Source organism: Carettochelys insculpta, chromosome 21 (genome assembly GCF_033958435.1).
Source record: "Carettochelys insculpta isolate YL-2023 chromosome 21, ASM3395843v1, whole genome shotgun sequence".
NCBI classification, from domain to species: Eukaryota; Metazoa; Chordata; order Testudines; family Carettochelyidae; genus Carettochelys; species Carettochelys insculpta.
This window is the reverse complement of record NC_134157.1, coordinates 25,051,310-25,069,738: the sequence shown is the minus strand read 5'-3', so window position 1 is coordinate 25,069,738 and position 18,429 is coordinate 25,051,310. Positions and strand designations below refer to the sequence as shown.

General features: G+C 44.5%; 1 long non-coding RNA gene across 2 annotated transcripts in view; it reads left to right on the top strand.

The window, feature by feature from the left end:
• LOC142024022 (uncharacterized) overlaps positions 1–16,297 on the top strand; it is a 220,636-nt gene extending 204,339 nt beyond the window's left edge. Inside the window, exons 8-10 of one of the 2 annotated variants that reach the window (XR_012648367.1) lie at positions 14,789–14,898; positions 15,466–15,552; positions 16,173–16,297. This is a non-coding gene — a long non-coding RNA (uncharacterized LOC142024022). Of the gene's footprint in view, positions 1–14,788; positions 15,245–15,465; positions 15,553–16,172 lie in introns of those variants that run through there. The other variant, XR_012648366.1, reaches the window with a different exon arrangement.
• Positions 16,298–18,429: the final 2,132 nt, after the last annotated feature.

Genomic DNA, 18,429 nt, shown 5'->3' with positions numbered 1-18,429 from the left:
TAGTTTGTTTCAAGAGGCAGCAGCCCTAAGCTGTGATAGGGCTTTTTTTGTTGCTCGGCTGGGAACTCTGTTCTGAGTTCCGTACAGAAGCTTTCCTTTTATTTGCATTTTTGGCTGCCTGGTGCAGATGTTCCAACCCTTGCCTTTAGTCAAAGTGTATTAGAAGACCACTTGGAAGAGCTACATTTACACCATATCTGAGGGCTTGTTCACACTAAAATAGAACTCCAGAGTACTATCAGATGAACCTTTAGGTCTTTGTGTAAACATTCTTATTTTGAATTAGGAGTGTACAATTTTGGAGTAACCTAATTGGGATTTACTGACTGAAGGTTGCTAATGTTAAAGCATGCCTTTTACACTTACCCAGGAGCCAGCATGTATGAGGCGGGCTCTTGGGTGAAGCTATTACCTCTGTTTCACTCCTGGCTCTGATGCTCATTCTGCTGTTGTAGTTCTTTAAACTGAACCTTCCTCTTTTTATTTTCAGCAGTCCCTACAATTAGCATCCCTTTGCCAGCATCCCAGATGATAACCCAAGAGACACATGCATGTGGTAGAAGCAGAGGATTTGTCCCTTTCTCTTTTCTAGCTAGCTTGTTCCTGTGTGCTTCTGTCAGCATCCGCAAAGTTTGACACGTGTGACATCACACTCCAGCAGCTCAGCATAGAGCTGCTGAATGGACAGAGGGACTCCCCTTTGCCTGGCTCTTAGAATCATAGAATCATAGAAGAGTAGGACTGGAAGGGACCTCGAGAGGCCATCGAGTCCAGCCCCCTGCCCTCATGGCAGGACTAAGCACTTTCTAGACCATCCCTGATAGACCATCTATCTAACCTCTTCTTAAATATCTCCAGTGATCGAGATTCTACCACCTCCCTTGGCAATTCGTTCCAGTGCTTTATCACCCTGACAGTTAGGAACTTTTTCCTAATGTCCAACCTGAACCTCCCGTGCTGCAATTTAAGACCATTGCCTCTTGTTCTATCCTCAGAGGCAAGGAAGAACAAGTTCCCTCCCTCTGCCTTATGACACCCTTTTAGATACCTGAAAACTGCTATCATGTCCCCCCTCAATCTTCTCTTTTCCAAATAAACAAGCCCAATTCTTTCAGCCTTTCTTCATAGGTCATGTTCTCTAGACCTTTGATCATTCTCGTTGCTCTCCTCTGGACTCTCTCCAATTTCTCCACATCCTTCCTGAACTGCAGTGCCCAGAACTGGACACAATACTCCAGCTGAGGCCTAACCAGCACAGAGTAGAGCGGGAGAATGACTTCTCGTGTCTTGTTCACAACACACCTGTTAATGCATCCTAGAATCATGTTTGCTTTTTTTGCAACAGCATCACATTGTTGACCCATATTTAGCTTGTGGTCCACTATAACCCCTAGATCCCTTTCTGCTGTACTCATTCCTAGGCAGTCCTTTCCCATTCTGTATGTGTGACACTGATTGTTCCTTCCTAAGTGGAGCACTTTGCATTTGTCCTTATTAAACTTCATCCTGTTTACCTCAGACCATTTCTCCAGTTTATCCAGATCCTTTTGAATTATGACCCTATCCTCCAAAGAAGTTGCAACCCCTCCCAGCTTGGTATCATCTGCAAACTTAATAAGTGTACTTTCTATGTCAATATCTAAATCGTTAATGAAGATATTGAACAGAACCGGTCCTAAAACAGACCCCTGCGGAACCCCACTAGTTATACTTTTCCAGCAGGATTGAAAACCATTAATAACTACTCTCTGGGTACGGTTATCCAGCCAGTTGTTCACCCACCTTATAGTAGCCCCATCTAAGTTGTATTTGCGTAGTTTATTGATAAGTATATTACGTGAGACCGTGTCAAATGCTTTACTGAAGTCTAGGTATATCACATCCACAGCTTCTCCCTTATCCACAAGGCTCATTATTCTATCAAAGAAAGCTATTACATTGGTTTGACGTGATCTGTTTTTAACAAAACCATGCTGGCTGTTCCCTATCACCTTACCACCTTCCAACTGCTTGCAGATGATATCTTTAATGACCTGCTCCATTATCTTTCCTGGCACAGAAGTTAAGCTGACTGGCCTGTAGTTTCCCAGGTTATTCTTGTTCCCCTTTTTATAAATGGGTACTATATTTGCCCTTTTCCAGTCTTCTGGAATCTCTCCCGTCTCCCATGATTTTCCAAAAATGATTGCTAAAGGCTCAGATACCTCTTCTATCAGCTCCTTGAGGATTCTAGGATGCATTTCATTAGGCCCTGGTGATTTGGAGACATCTAATTTTTCTAAGTAAATTTTAATTTGTTCTTTTCCTATTTCAACTTCTAAACCTACGCCTTTTCCACTAGCATTCTCTATGTCAGGCATTCCTTCAGATTTCTCAGTGAAGACCGAAACAAGAAATCATTAAACATCTCTGCCTTTTCCAAATTCCCTGTTACTGTTTCTCCCTCGTCACTGACCAATGGCCCTACCCTCTCCTTGGTTTTCCTCTTGTTACCAATGTATTTGTAAAAAGCCTTCTTGTTTCCCTTTATGCTTGTAGCTAGCTTGAGCTCATTTTGTGCCTTAGCCTTTCTAATCTTGCTCCTGCATGCTCGTGTTGTTTGCCTATATTCATCCTTTGTAATTCGTCCTAGTTTCCATTTCTTATACAATTCCTTTTTTAGTTTGAGATCATGCAAGATCTCCTGGTTAAGCCAAGGCAGTCTTTTGCCATGTTTTCTATCTTTCCTACGCAGCGGGATAGCGTGCTTTTGGGCCCTTAATAATGTCCCTTTGAAAAACTGCCAACTCTCCTCAGCCGTTTTTCCCCTCAGTTTAGCTTCCCATGGGACCTTACCTACCAGCTGTCTGAGTTTACCAAAATCTGCCTTCCTGAAATCCATTATTTCTATTGTACTGTTTTCCCTTCTACCCTTCCTTAGAATTGTGAACTCTATGATTTCATGATCACTTTCACCCAAGCATCCTTCCACTTTCAAATTCTCAATAATTTCCTCCCTATTTGTTAAAATTAAATCTAGAACAGCTTCCCCCCAGTAGCTTTTTCAACCTTTTGGAATAAAAAGTTGTCTGCAATGCAATCCAAGAATTTATTGGACAGTCTGTCCCCTGCTGTATTAGTTTCCCAACATATACCTGGATAGTTGAAGTCTCCCATTACCACCAAATTCTGGGCCCTGGATGATTTTGTTAGCTGTTTAAAGAAAGCCTCATCCACCTCTTCCACCTGGCTAGGGGGCCTGTAGTAGACGCCTAGTAGGACCTCATCCTTGTTTTTTACTCCTCTGAGTCTAACCCAGAGACTTTCAACCCGTCCATCTCCTATGTCCATCTCCACCTCTGTCCAAGTGTGTACATTTTTAATATACAAGGCAACACCTCCTCCCTTCTTTCCCTGTCTGTCCTTCCTAAGCAGGCTGTACCCTTCAATACCAACATTCCAATCATGAGTATTATCCCACCAAGTTTATTGCTGGCCATGTGCTTTCTGCTCGGCAGCTGACACATGGAGTAGAAGAATGAGCAGCAAGTGAGAATGGATTGTAACCATTTCCAAGCCACGTTCAGAGCTCACTCTCTGCTTGTATTGCTGGGCAGGGTGAATAATGGGTTGATAATTAGGTGCTGACCCTAACATACCAGCTAAAATGCAGCTCAGTCACAAAGAATCATAGGGCTGGAAAGGACCTCAGGAGGTCATCTAGTTCAACCCCCTGCTTCAAGCAGGATCAACCCCTAATGTAGAATCTGTGCATAGAAAACATGACCCTTTGAACACGGGTTACATATACATAATGCAAATTGCTCCATTATGGCTTGCATGTCTTCCTGTGCACAATGTCGCCCAAGCCACTTAGGGGACAGAGACCATAATGGTGGAGTTCTGGAGTTAGCCATCATTCCAGGACTCTGTACTGGAAGGAGGGGCTTTTCAGCTTGTCAGAAGGTTACTGCTTTAGCTCTGTGAGCATAAATGTTACTGACAGACATTGAAGCAGCCAATTGTTCTGGTAAATTATGTTCCTGGCCTCCAAATGGGATGGTTTGGGCCCACAGTGGACAAAGCAGTTAATCTGAAAGAGACAAGTTGTGCTACAGTTAACTGGGAGAACAGAAATCAATACACGTGCAATCTATTGCACCTGCATGAAAGGTCAGAGAATGGAACACTTGGAATGGCTATAACTGAGCAGACCAATATCGTGTCCCCAAAATAACAGCAGGCACAGAAGGGTAGGCATGAAGTGTTTCACAGATGTTCCCTGTGAAACTATGGAAGTTAGGCTGTGCCACTGCCCAGTGTTCACACCAGAGTACAAGAGCCTTCAGCTGCATCCTGTGCCATTTACCTTCCACAAGAGGCTCATGCAGTAATTCTGCTAAAGGTAAAGGCCCAAAGTCACCTGTCCCTACCAGTGTCACTGAAATCAGCCACAGTCTCACAGTCTTCAGAGGGTTCAGGATAGGTTCACAATCCACTGGTGAGATTGGGGCTGAGATTAGTTACACTAAAAGCCATGTATCAGGGAGGTTTATCAGTGGGACCTATCCTGGTGACAGAACCAGGGGGTTTGTTGTTTGTGTTTGAGAGCATGACAGCCCAGTGTTGGGCTTGCATCCAATGTTTGCTCTAATTTTTTCCATCCATGGGCAGAATACATTTTGTTATATGCACTTTAAAGACTAACAAAATAATTTATTAGGTGATCAGCTTTCGTGGGACAGACCCACTTCTTCAGACCAGATTTCAGGTCGTTTGCTGATCAACTACCTGCAAAGCTTTTTTGTGCTGCCAGCTAGGTTATTTGCATGCAGATGTTGTTTGGCTCGCTTTTAGATTTAAAACTACCAGTAGGGTTTGGGGTTTTTTTTTTCCATAGTTTGTCCTGAATTTCTGCAAGAGTTGCTTAAAAGAAGTTTTTCTTTTACATAATGCAATTTTTCCGGTTCCCCCTCTCTTCTAGGGGTTACAGCATCCTCCTTTACCCTGGACTCCTTTTTCCTGAACATTATTAAGGCTATACCCAGCACAACAGTTACGAAGTATCCCACAGTATAGAAACCTCCCACAGTGTTACAAAGTATCCCAAAACACAGTGCTATAAACAAATATTTCCAACACCCAGGCTACGTCTACACGTGCAGCCAACATCGAAATAGCTTATTTCAATGTTGCGACATCGAAATAGTCTATTTCGATGAATAACGTCTACACGTCCTCCAGGGCCGGCAACGTCGATGTTCAACTTCTATGTTGCTCAGCCCAACATCGAAATAGGCGCAGCGAGGGAACGTCTACACGTCAAAGTAGCACACATCGAAATAGGGATGCCAGGCACAGCTGCAGACAGGGTCACAGGGCGGACTCAACAGCAAGCCGCTCCCTTAAAGGGCCCCTCCCAGACACAGTTGCACTAAACAACACAAGATACACAGAGCTGACAACTGCTTGCAGACCCTGTGCCTGCAGCATAGATCCCCAGCTGCCGCAGAAGCAGCCAGAAGCCCTGGGCTAAGGGCTGCTGCCCACGGTGACCATAGAGCCCCGCAGGGGCTGGAGAGAGAGCATCTCTCAACCCCCCAGCTGATGGCCGCCATGGAGGACCCAGCAATTTCGACGTTGCGGGACGCGGATCGTCTACACGGTCCCTACTTCGACGTTGAACGTCGAAGTAGGGCGCTATTCCTATCTCCTCATGAGGTTAGCGACTTCGACGTCTCGCCGCCTAACGTCGAAGTTAACTTCGAAATAGCGCCCGACGCGTGTAGACGCGATGGGCGCTATTTCGAAGTTGGTGCCACTACTTCGAAGTAGCGTGCACGTGTAGACACAGCTCCAGTGTTGCAAATTAAAAATATGACTAGAGACACTAAGCTCCATCCTTATCTTGGGACTCTGCGGCTGAGGGTATCTTGTACAAATTACTGTACCCCTCCTGGGCTGGGGCAGGAAACCTAAACCTGCTCAGGGTTCTACAGCTGAGGGTACAGATACCTAGAAATGATTTCTTCACCAGTTTTTCTTAGCATCCCCACCCTGTGAGGTGGAAGCAAGGACTCTAATCCTTCTTCCTAACCTGGGAATTCTACAGCTGGGTGTATGCACTCCTAGCTGATTGATCACTTTCCAGTACTCCACTGTAAGGTTTTCAATACTGCGTTTCAATATGCTATTTCCAATACTCTATTTCAAGGTTTTGAACACTCAGTTTCAAGATTTTGTCATCACTTTTCAACATTCATTACCTAGTAAATACTTGTGGTACCTTCCCCCTTTCTCAATTCTCCACCAAAATGTTGTACTGAAAAGTACTTCACAGGATCTTTTCAGGGGAAAAGGGAAAACGTCACAGTTATTGGCAATACACATATAGCAATCAACACACACACACATATATAATATATATATATATAATTACACACAAGCACACTCCTGTCTTGTTGCGGTTACCAATAGTTTCTCCTCCTAACTGCACTGGCCAGGTGAGTTAGATGGGGAGGAGTGGAGCTGGGCTTCTGCCGATCCGGATCGGTGCTCCAGTGCTGACCAGACACACCCAGGCTCCCTGTGCAAGATGCTTCCATTTATAGTGTCCTCTCTCGCATGCCTGTTGACACCAGTTAGCCGGCTCATGCATATGCATAATGTAGAAGAGCAATCTTATGATATACATTTAAGACCTTCTTCTGTGTGGTGCTTCCAAAGGCAGGCCCTTGCTGGTGACTCCCAAGGCATCCATATATCCAATCATCTTTCAATGGGCCCACTTCACACTGTTCTTCTCATTGCTGTCAGATCTACTTCCTCTGCCTTCAAGGGCTGATTAGACTGGAGGCAAGGCTTGGAGCCAGGCCTGACCAGCTGGGAGCTCTCCCTATAAGAAGGGAGCTCCCAGTGAACAAGGGTGGGGGGGGCTGATTACTTCCTCCAGCCGGTGCAAATACCTGGAGATGCTGGTCTCCCACGCCTTCCCATTCACACCTCATTCACGCAACAGGGCAATCAATGAAGCAGTCCAAAACTAAAGGGTACAGAGAGGTTTTTCTTTACCTTACCTACTTCTAGGAACTGTTCTACAAAATACAACTGAATTTCTGTAGAACAGGGCTTAACACAATGATACATAAAATGACTTGATACAATATTTAAAAACTCCAGTGAGAGAACAGTTAAAACAAAGACGTATGTACCATGTGTGCCAAGGCCTGTGCAGACGTGCACCAGCTGTGGGTGCTCTGCTAATCAGCTGTGTGGCACCTGAGTCTCTCCTGGCCAGCGGCCCAAGTGCTCAACCTGCAGGGAGCCCTGGTTGCATCCCACGTGATGAAAAGCACAAAAGCCTCAGCAAACCAGTCTGTCTGACTTCAACTCTTCCTGCTTTTTTCCTAGATCCCTGCTGGCTATTAGTACAACCACAGCCCATGCTTGGTTCCAGGTGGCAGGCTCACTGACTCCGTCTTTGGTCTCAAGTATCCCCTGTAACTTCACCTTTATTCTGCTTAATAATACAGCCCATTGTCTGCAGTTCCCTCAAGTCATTTCAAGCAGTTCTTAGTGTCAGCTGTAATTCTGTCAGTAATTCTATTCAGGATGGGCTCTCCCTGCTCAGCAATCTCTTCCCAAAGCTACAGCTCCTTAGAGTCAGTTGCTAAATTAATGTAAACAACACCCTTGGGATGATTGGGAATTTTCTTATTTTTATCTGTACGTATGCTGGATGTGTGTGCCCTGAGCCTGCTCTGACCTGGTGTTGTGATCCCAGCCTGGCCTAACCTAACAGCCCACATTTATTCATCAGCAGAGGAGTCAGTTCTCAGCAAGAACCAGATTAGGGTGCTGGGGGCGGGGGCGAGCAGTGCAAGGTCTGAGGGAGTGAGCTAGAAGTGCAGTGCTCCGGGCCTGTGACCCACCTCCTTCCTCCCCATGAAACATGATGAAAAGCATCAGTGGCTCTGCAGCTTCTGCATGTTCCAGACGAATGGATCCCTTTTCGGGACACTGTTAGCAGTTTCACACTGTAGCTCTTGAAGGTAAAGTTCACCAGGGGAACAGGTTTTGTGTTACAAAAACAGCATCACCATGATGAAGCAAGGAGAGCCGTGGCTCATGAAGAGAGAACAAGACAAATTGCAGTCATCTACTAGAGATTGTTCACACACCGAGACAGGCTCCACTCTGGTATTTGTACTGGAGTCAGACTGACTCCCTTCTCAGTGTTAGTTCAGCTCCTTGCAGGTGGCTCCCTTCTACTATAACCCTGCTGGAGACACTTTCTGTCCAGACCTGAGTGAGTAGGTAGTGACAGGAGGGTGCTGGGGGAATGGCTGATGTCTGGGCACGACGCTGTTATTCCTGTTATCAAAACGACAATTAGCACAAATAAAAAGCCAGACAAGTACTTTGTTGCCCTGTTCCATAGGTGTACAGTTTGCCATAGGAGCACATATACCTCAGCTGATCAAGCCAACTGCCAAATGGAGCTGAGTTGAATGAACTGTTCTTGATGGCAGCTGGATTACGAAGCGAGTTTTTCGTAGGCAATCCATAGCACAGCACAACTGTACTTACTGCTGAGACCTGCTCGCTGTGTGTCAGAGTATGACCTGACCTCTGTACCCCTCTGTCCCTGTGTCACACCTGTCATGTGCCTTCCACTGCAGTGCTCCTTGCAGTGTGGTTGAGCACATGTTGCATTTGGCTTGGCAGTGCCAGGTTGTCTGAGCCTGGGGCAAGATGATGCATTCCGTTCCCTGTTGCCTGGGAGACTGGGAAGTTTGGCTGTGGGATGTTTAGGGCCTAAAAACCTCTGTTCCTTCTTTTAATGAGAACCAGATTTTCTGGTTACCAAGGCCAAAGCCATGTGCCACATGGGACATATGGATATCCAGGCTGGAGTGCCCAAGTGAGTCCCACGGTTTGCCACTGGAAGTACTTCCAAACGAGTGGAATGAAATGCCAGGAGACATGTATCCAGTCACCAGATCTGATCAGGTTAGACCACAGCAAATCAGGACAGGTGAGACTAGGCTCAAGCTCCGACCAGGTCAGCTGCCTCCCAGGCTTTTGTGAAGCATTATACAGTATATATTGGGATCCTTAGATGGAAGGTACTGGCATCCTGTGATGTGTGGCTCATTATATAACTTTATGTTATTATATTATCTTATTATTTTCTGAATAGTTTGGTGCCACAGATAAGTGTGTGATGATAATATAATACTCCTTTGCAACAGTGATGAAATCCAGCCCGCTAATTAATGGCTGGCTTCTATGTGTAGTGCAGATAACATCTTTTGAGGTGCTTATACATTGACTTAAAATATCCAGGTTTTTTATATCTGCTAGGTTCTTAGACTGGCTCCCATTGCTGAGGTCTTTGAAAGCTTCCCATCTGTAAAACCAACAGCAGTTATAACTCTCCCATCCTACTCTGCCATAACAATCTGATGGACCATTTCAAAGGGAACCTAAATTGTAAGCTTTATCTTCCTGGATGTTTGTACAGCATGTGGAACAATAGGATGCTATTCTTGACAGGGATTTTTGGGTGCTACCATGATACAGAGAACAACTTTCTGAATATTAAAACAACTCCAGTCTAGGGGAGAATAGAATTAGAGATCAGAGTCAGCTCTTGCTACAGTGTGTGCAACACTAAAATAATTTACTGAAGTCGGTGGAGTTATTGTGGGTCTATCCTGCTGTAACTAAGAGCCGAATTGTCCTAGGAAAGAGCTCAGACATCTCTTTTCTTTAGTCCTTCCCTTAGTCCCCTTTCCTTCAATTCATCTTTCCCATTCTTCTCATCTTGGAACTTACTGCTCTTATTCCAAGAGTAAAGGATCAGTACACTATTTAATCTCATAAACATGATGTTTTTAAGGATAATTGTCATCTAGGGATTGAAGGAGATACTTTAAATGGCCCTATTTGTTGCTTGCATATTTTACATCTTTGAGAGTGTTACTCTGCTTCTTACTTTGTATATTTAAATATTTAGCTCACTGAATTTGCAAACTGTGGTTTGAAGTTGTATGTGGCTCCAGTCCAAAGGCAAAGGGTGTATTGTCAATGCACAGGCAGGTGAAATGCACATTGTATCAAGATGTAGTCACAGCAGGCAATGTGAGCAGCCTGCCAGTTGTGCAAGCTTGCCCTAGACTACTCAAAAGGAGAATTCCTGCAATTACACCCACTTATGCATCTTAGTCAGATGAAACTGACAGAGAACACTCTGCCACACCTCATGCAGAAGCTTTTTAATGTGACCTGAGAGATTTGAGGTACTGTGACCTGCCAAAACGTGTCTGGATTTGTCTAAAAGCTGCAAAACTCTTTGGGCTTTCTGCCTATCCCCCCACCCCCCATGCTCAGCTATGTAGAGTGAAGGTTTGGACCTGAACTATGGCTTTTAGAAAGCATATAAAGAGCGGAGGTGGTGGCGGAGCATTCATACCTTCTTCTTCTGGATAGAGAAAAGAGATAGAATCTTTGGAATTGGGGGTGGGGGGCGTGCTGCAGATGGGCATACACTTTTCATGTGGTCCATTGGTCCTTTCTAAAACTAGTCCATAGGTGTGGATATTGCAACAGCAAAACAGTTTTGCACAGAAACAAAGCTTTAGTCACTGTCATGAAATTCTCTTGGCCTCTGGAGAGATGGTGGCTGGGACTGTGTCATGCATACAGTGTAATACAGTGTCCAGATCTGGGCAATGGTACTAGGACTTGACCTGGTATTTTGAATGATAATTAATGACCAGGGTGAGGTGTGTGGGTGACAGAGAAACTCATTTCTATTGGCAGGATATCTTTTAAGATGATCACAAAGGCATTGCAGGTGCTGGGATAGGGTTGCCAACTCTGACTAAAACTGTTCTGGGAGATTTTTTTTTCAATGTGAAGCAAAGTTTGGCTTTTTTTTTCCTTAAAATATCCTATTAAAATCTCTAGGATTGCTTTCAGTAGTCACCTGGAGATTGATGCCAATTCCAGGCCTGTCCTGGAGGGTTGGCAACCCTATGCTTGGATGGCCTGTCCCCAGATGGAGCAGTGAGCGTGGTTGCTCATGTGTACACACCAGAGGCAGTAACTTAAGCCAGTGTTTCCCAAACCTAAAACATTCACATACCCCTTTCAGAACTTTGGCCTTATCTGTGTACCTCTTCTCCCAGTGCCACCCCTGTGCTTATCTCCTGATTTTTAATCATTCATTTTCTGCCGTGTGCCTCTTGAAATCCTTTGGTGTACCACTAGTGGTACATGTACCACACTTTGGGAAACACTGCCTTAAGCCTTTCAGAGGCTTTCTGTCTCTGCTACTTTTCGCTAAGGTAACCCTGAAAATTAAATCTTTTAACTGCTGTCCTACCATGGTAAATACCCAGCGAGGCCCTTATGTTTATATACTTACCAGAGGCCATGCTGAAACACTTAGGAGCTACCCAGGAAACCATCCCTGTCTTAGATTAGTTATAAAAAGCTGTTGCATCACACCTAAACAGAAACCACCCAGAAGGCTCCTGTATTTCAAGACAGCCTAATCCCTCCGCTTCCCGTTTGTTAAAAGATGATGTGAAGGTAAAACTGTAAAGCAAATACACCTCTAATGTCTCTCTTTCTCTCAGGGCTTTGTACAGTTGCCCATCATTCTTGTACTTGGGCAAAATCCATGTAAACAGCTGGTAACAATGAGTCCCTTGTGGGCTTCTGGTGGGTGTCTGGTTCTTCTTTTGGGGTAAAGAAAGATATTTTGGGGGCAGAGATCTTAGTGGGGGATGATTTATGATGATGATTGCTGTATTAGGATATTACTGTGTACTTATTCTTAGAGCAGCACTTTAAACCACCTTTCATTTGCCCCCGTTTTCCTGATGATGGAAAATACAATGTATGTGCATATGCTTTGCAATGCACTCAGACTTGCAGAAGGGGATTATAGAGGCTCTTTATAGCTTCTGAAGAAATCATTTTCTCGCATCAGTAAGTTTTTACTAGTGTCTTGGTTTGAATTTTTAGGATTTTTGAGATTCTTGAAACTGCTAAACTGGTGCAGGGCCCAGTGAATGAATGAGCTAGTCTAACAGGTTGTTTCCAACTCTTATTTCTGTGATTTAAAGATTTTCTGCATTTATTGGCTGCTCTTTCGCTTGGCCACTTTACACACTGTCTAGTGCTTTTACCAATCATTATGTAATGGCAAAGGCTACTTGAAACATCGTGTTGCCATAGAAACACAATAGCATCCAGTGGAGTTTAACCTCTTTCTCTCTCTCTCTCTCCCTCCCCTGACTTCCTGCCCCCATGGGAAGCAGAAATACACGTCTCAAAAATTAATCAATTTGATGTTAACTTTTAGAAGTAATTTTCTTTTTGGTTGCCTGGACTGCCTTTTGGATTCTCCTGCACACATTTAATTATTTACACAACTAATACTATATTGGAATTATTGCAACTACTTATTAGCACCAGTTGATAGTAACAGCCGTGGTACTCCCAGAACCATGTACTCTCAGGGTTACTATTGTTGTTGCATTATTTTCTTAATGGCTGGATTCTTGTTTCAGTCAAGCTGAAGCAGCCATGGAAGGAAACCTTTAAAAATGAGACACAGGATGTGAGCCTGAGCAATCCTCCCTGAGTCCTTCAAAGATGTTCTGGCAAGGAGGCCGAGTGAGTTCCAGGGAGGAATGCATGTCTCAGTAGAAGAGCCTGCACAGCCAGGATCACTGGGCTATGCTACAGTGTCCATCACATTTCTTGTCTGCTGCAGACTTCCCCCTTTATTATTTCTCTGTCCCATACATCCCTGATGGAGTCCAGAGTGGAGCTGCATTCTGGGCCTCATTTGGAAATGTGTAAATCAAAGCTGCTGCTTGGGTTTTTTGCTTGCACAGATTGTTTGGGAAATACTCTTCATGCCTGCAAAGTGTTTCGCTTCCACAAAACAGTGCTCCTTGGTGCAGCTCAGTTACAAGCTCCTTAGCATGATTCACTGATCACTTTAACCTGGATAATTCCATTATTTCCTACCCCCACCCCTTTTAAGAATGGCAGATCCCAAGGGAGTGAAAAGACCTTTAATAAAGCAACACTGATGAGTGCCATCCATCCGGTGCTTCTTGCAGCCAGGCAGCGTGACTTTATAATTGGGTGCTTAGAGAACAGTAATTTCAGGTAATCTTTAATAATTTGCAGCTCTGAAGCATCCATGGGAACCAAAGCTTTTTGTTTCATTCTGTCTCTATAAATACCAGTGCTTGGATCGACTTACTGACATTGCACAGCCTGGTGAACACACGTTCTGGCATCAAAGAGCAGGCCCATGCTGCGCTACTTTAGACAGGGTGCAAGGAAAAAATGCAGGCATTGTTTTAAATTGCTACTGTCTGATTACAAAGAGATACCAGTGAGCTATGCTAGGCTGCCTTCTGGATTGTGAAGTATTTGATTTTTGGTTAGGCTTTTGAATGGTCCTACGTGACATTCTCAGGGGCAAACTACCATAGTGTGGTCTAGATAAAATTATTGTTAGGTGAGTACATAACTGGTTGGAAGACCACACTCAAAGAGTAGTTATCAGTGGCTTCCTTTAAAACTGGGAAAGCAAATCTAGGTCCTGCAAGGGTCAGTCCTGGGACTGGTACTGTTCAGTATTTTCATTAGTGATAATGAAGTAGAAAATATGCTTATTAAGCCTGCAGATGACAGCAAGCTCAGCAGGGTTGGACACACTTTGAAAGACAAGATTAGCATTCTAACTGACATTGATAAATTGGAGAGCTGGTCTGAATTCTACAAGATTAAATTTAACAAAGATAAGTGCAAAGTACTACACTTAAGAAGAAAAATATCAAATATACAACTACAAAGTGTGGAATAAGTGGGTAGGTGATAGTGCTGCTGAAAGGGACCTGGGGAGTTACAGTGGATAACAAGTTGAATATGAGTCAACAATGTGACGCAGTTGCAAAAAAGGCTAATATCGTTTGGGAATGTATTAACAGAAATATGGCATGAGAGGTAATCATCATGCTCTACTCATCATCTGGAGTTCTGTATCCAAGATTGGGAGATGTACTTTTGGAAAGATGTGGGCAAATTGGGGAGAGTCCAGAGAAGGGCATAAAAAATTATAATAGGGTTAGAAAATCTGACTTTCTAAAGTCTTTAGAAAAAAGACAGATTAATAGTCCTCCATGTCCACTGGTGGTTGGATGAGAAGTAATGGACTTAACACAGCCATGGATAGTTAGTTTCCAAGAGGGTAGAGAGCTCAGTCCTCTGCTGCAAACTGATGCCTCCCAGCTGCCGGGGTAAGTACTGCTGGCACCTGCTGGCACCCCAGCCTTTCTGCAGGAAGAGAGGAGATCTTACTACTACTCCTGCGCAGGGTTTCCATCCATGGGAAGAATACATTTTGTTATGTGCACCAAGGCATGTGTAGATGTGCACCACATATAGAAACACAGGCTGCCGGCTGTCGGTGGCTGTGGGCATTCTGCTGATGAGCAGAGTGGCACCTGAATCTCTCCTGGGTGGCTGACCAAGCACTTAGCTTACAAGAAACACTGCTCCTGGGATAGGGGCAGTGCAGGATAGGGCCAGGTCTCCCTGTAAAGGTGCCTGAGCCTGGGGCACTTCTGCCAGTGGGTTTCTATAATGCCAGTAGGAACAATGCTGGTTCTTCCTTCTAAGGCAGACTTCTCTGTGAAATTTGGAGCTATGCCTGTGCTTTTGCCCAGGGTTCATACTTCATCTGCTTGCTGTGTGTTATTCTCTTTTTCAGGAACATCCTCTGTCTGCTCTTTCCTGCTTTCTCCCAGCTCATGTCTCTGACCTTTACCAGCCCATGTGAAGCTACAAAGAAGAAACACTCAACTCTCATCCCATAAACTGGTAAACCTCTTTCTGAGTCTTCAGAGCCCTTTGACAATATATTTCATTTGAGTGCTAATCATGCTTTCCAGGTAGTGGATGAAAATCCTGCTAAGTAAACACTATAAAGTAGACTGAGAAAAAATGTAAGTCACCATTATGCAGTTCCAAAACCCACAAATAAAACTAGTATATTTGGTTTTATTGGTTGTGATTGTATGTGCTGTGTACACAGGGACACGTTTGAAAAGCAAGCAAACGACGATTGTATGTGGCTTATTCTTATGAGGCAATTTGTCTAGTGATCAGGGTGTTAATTTTTTCAACTCATGTATGCAGCTAACAGACAGTTGAAAATAAACAGACAATGTAGCAAGCCAGTTGAAAATAAACATAATCTGTGTTTTTGCTGAGCTGTGTCTCTTAATGTTTAGCAGCACTATGTGCGTCTGCGTCCGGTGTCTTTGCTGTAATTGTTGTGGAAGCAATGTTTTTCTTCACAGTCTTTTCACTTTCAAGTTTGCTGTGTAAGTAAAAGCAATATGCATTCCATTAGAAATACAGAGTATCCAAACTTTTATTTTCCAGGGCTTCCAGTGCTCTGTTTAAATGTGTTACCTACATGCATTTGGACTGTACAAGAGGCTGGGCTGCTGTTCAAAATTGCCTGGAGTTGTATCCTTTTTATTCTCCTCTTTCTCAAAACAATTTTAAATCTACAAGGAAGGTCAGGAGAGGTCGCGATTCCTGACCCAGTGCTGAACTGAGGGAGCCTCTACTGTCTTTTTGATGCTCCGACAGGGGTCACTGAACTGAGGCTTATTATTGGCTCCCCGTGTCTAAGAGGCTCAGCCTATCCCAAACAATTTTTAAATTACCACTGGCCTGAGAATATCAGAAGGGTAGTAGCTGGGAATGTCTAGACTCTGCGGCCAAGACAAGCTCCCCTATAGTGGAGACACCATGCACTGAAGGCGGGGTCAGAGAGACAGGCCATGAAACTGTCTCTGAAGCTCCCAGGCTGAAAGACAACACTCCCACAATGCACCCTGGGACTTGCTCCAGGGGTTTAGTCAAAGAATTTAAGATAAGGAAACCTATAAGGCCTACAACTGGGAGAATTTTTAACTGCTTTATTGCTTTCCATTGATTCTAAGGCCTGGCGGGCGCTTTTATGAGCTCTTTAATTCGCACGTCAGAATGTCTCCTAACTTCAGCAGTGCTACGGCTTTCGAATTTGAGCTCATTCTGTTTGGTTTTCTGTTTAAAAACTGACACTCCCATACAGTTTTAAGGTTCTTCCAAAGATTATAACCAGGAACTTTGTGCAGCCCTGCAGCTGTCTCCATTCAGCTACTTTCCACCCCCCTGAATGTGGAGTCACAGGAGGAGGAGCCAGAAGTCTCTCATGGGCTCTCTGCTTTCTGTGAGTCTGTGTTTAACTGTTCTGTTCGTTGCTTATCTGAAGCAGAGATGCAAAGGAGTAATCTGTGCTCCACCATCGCTGTCTCATTCTGTCTGCATTTCTACCTTTGGTCTTACTGCTTGGTAGCAGAGGTCATCTAAAGTGTGCTAGCAACCTACCGTGTTTCCTAAGAACATACTATACAGAGGAATGCACTTGGTCTATACTAATATCACAATGTGCACACTAAGAAATACCACATTGCATGTAGTGATAATATAGTTTATCATTTATACTAAAAGATTTTTTTCTATAGTGGTGCCTAAGCCAGTTTCAGTAAATTAAGGACAGTTGAAAACTTCCCCTGAAGCTTGAATTAACCTTGGGATAAGCCTGTTGGGTGTGGTAATCATTTTTGGATTAACTTTTTGAGACATTACTGTTTATTTTCACAAATCTGTGCACTTCTGGTCTCGGAGAGAGAGAATTATTGTGGAAGCAATAGTTTCAACCGGCTAAGGTATGCTTCTTTGTTCCCTGCAAGCAAAGTGCTGCTAGCCTATTGCAGGCCTAAGCAGGAATATTTTGGGGCCCTCACCCATGCAAAACACATTGATAAAAAGCAAATGGAAGCCCCTGGAGCTGCTTGGGGCCCTAAGCAATAGCTTAGTCTGTATACGTCCAGCACTGGCTCCTCCCACAGGTAGTGCTCTGGTGTTGATGAAGAGTTATGTTCTACCCCAAAGTGGCTGAATTTCAATGATGGCTGAGCTTGTCCCTTGTGATCCTTTGTATCGCCATTGAAGAGGCTTTGGGGGCAGTGGAACATGGAGCAAGTAATGTACTGCTGTGAAATGTGGTAGAAGCAGCAACTAACAACAGTCTCAGCACATTCCAACCCACTTGTGGCTATTCCTACAGGCTACATAAATGTATGTGTGGCTGGCTGCTAGGCTGAACCAGACTGAGATATTTGCCTCTTTGCTCCCCTGCGCTGAGTCCCATGGCCTCCCTGTTGATGAGGGCAAAATGCAACTTCCTTCCTCGCTCATACCATATCTCAGCCCCACAGAGGAGGCAGTGCAGGCCAGCGCTCCTTGCTCTTTCTCCCTGAGCACTCTCCCTCTGGCGCTCTCGCAGCACGTCTGGCCTTGGCCCAAAGAACTGAACCAAATCTCAATCTCATATGCCCCTAACTCTGCACAGCTGGGCTGGCAGCCCCAGACACAGTCTGCCAGAGCTTGTGTTTACTGATATGTGGGAGGGAAGAGTGCTGGGAACAGTCCTCCAGGGATTGGCATGATCATTGTGGGCTGTGCACAGAGGCTGGGACCCTTAGCTAATGAATTGCACCTCACGTCCTGTGCCATAATGCCCTGGGGTCAGTGAAGGCTGCGGGAGCCCAGGCGGGTGGGATTCTTGGTATTTTGCTGCAATGACTTCGCTGAAGAATAAGCACTGCTGTGTGTTTTGCTTTGCTATTTGTTTTACCTGTTGAAAGTACCCAGAATTGCCCCCATTCCTGTGAAGGAGGCTGAAGAATGGAAAGATCACAGGAAAGTGCAGGTTTCTGAGCTGGGTGGATGGTAGGTGAGACATTTTCACAGAGGCCCCAGTTGAAATTCACCATTTTGCAGCAAGATGTGAATTTTTTTTACCTGTTCTATTCAACAGAAGGAGCAGACTCAGACTGTCCCATAGCAGAGTGTGATCAGCCTGCATGTAGACAGGAAGAAAATCCCACCCCACTCATGGACCAGGCTTAACAGTAGTGCAAGTAGTAACCCCCTTTGTTTGGCCAGTCCTGACTAGGAGTTCTATCTGCTAGATGCAGTACAACCGTGGGAGCCCATTTCAAAGAGCCAGCAACTCCTCACCTCCACAGAGTACCTAGCATCTCAGCCGTAAAGTCAAGGGAGTGTGCAGTGTAAAATGGGTCTAGGCCCAGGTCATTAGCTGTTGCTGGAATTCAATAATAAAAGTAGAATAAAGGGTTGCTCTTTACAAATGCTGACAAGCTTAAAACTCAGAGGCGTTAAACGAACGACAGCCTAGGTCTTGTTCCTCACAGTAATTTTTTGGTTAAGTGATTACTGAACCTGCCCCTCAGGCACTTGATGGAGAATGGCAGATGCGTACATAGCATG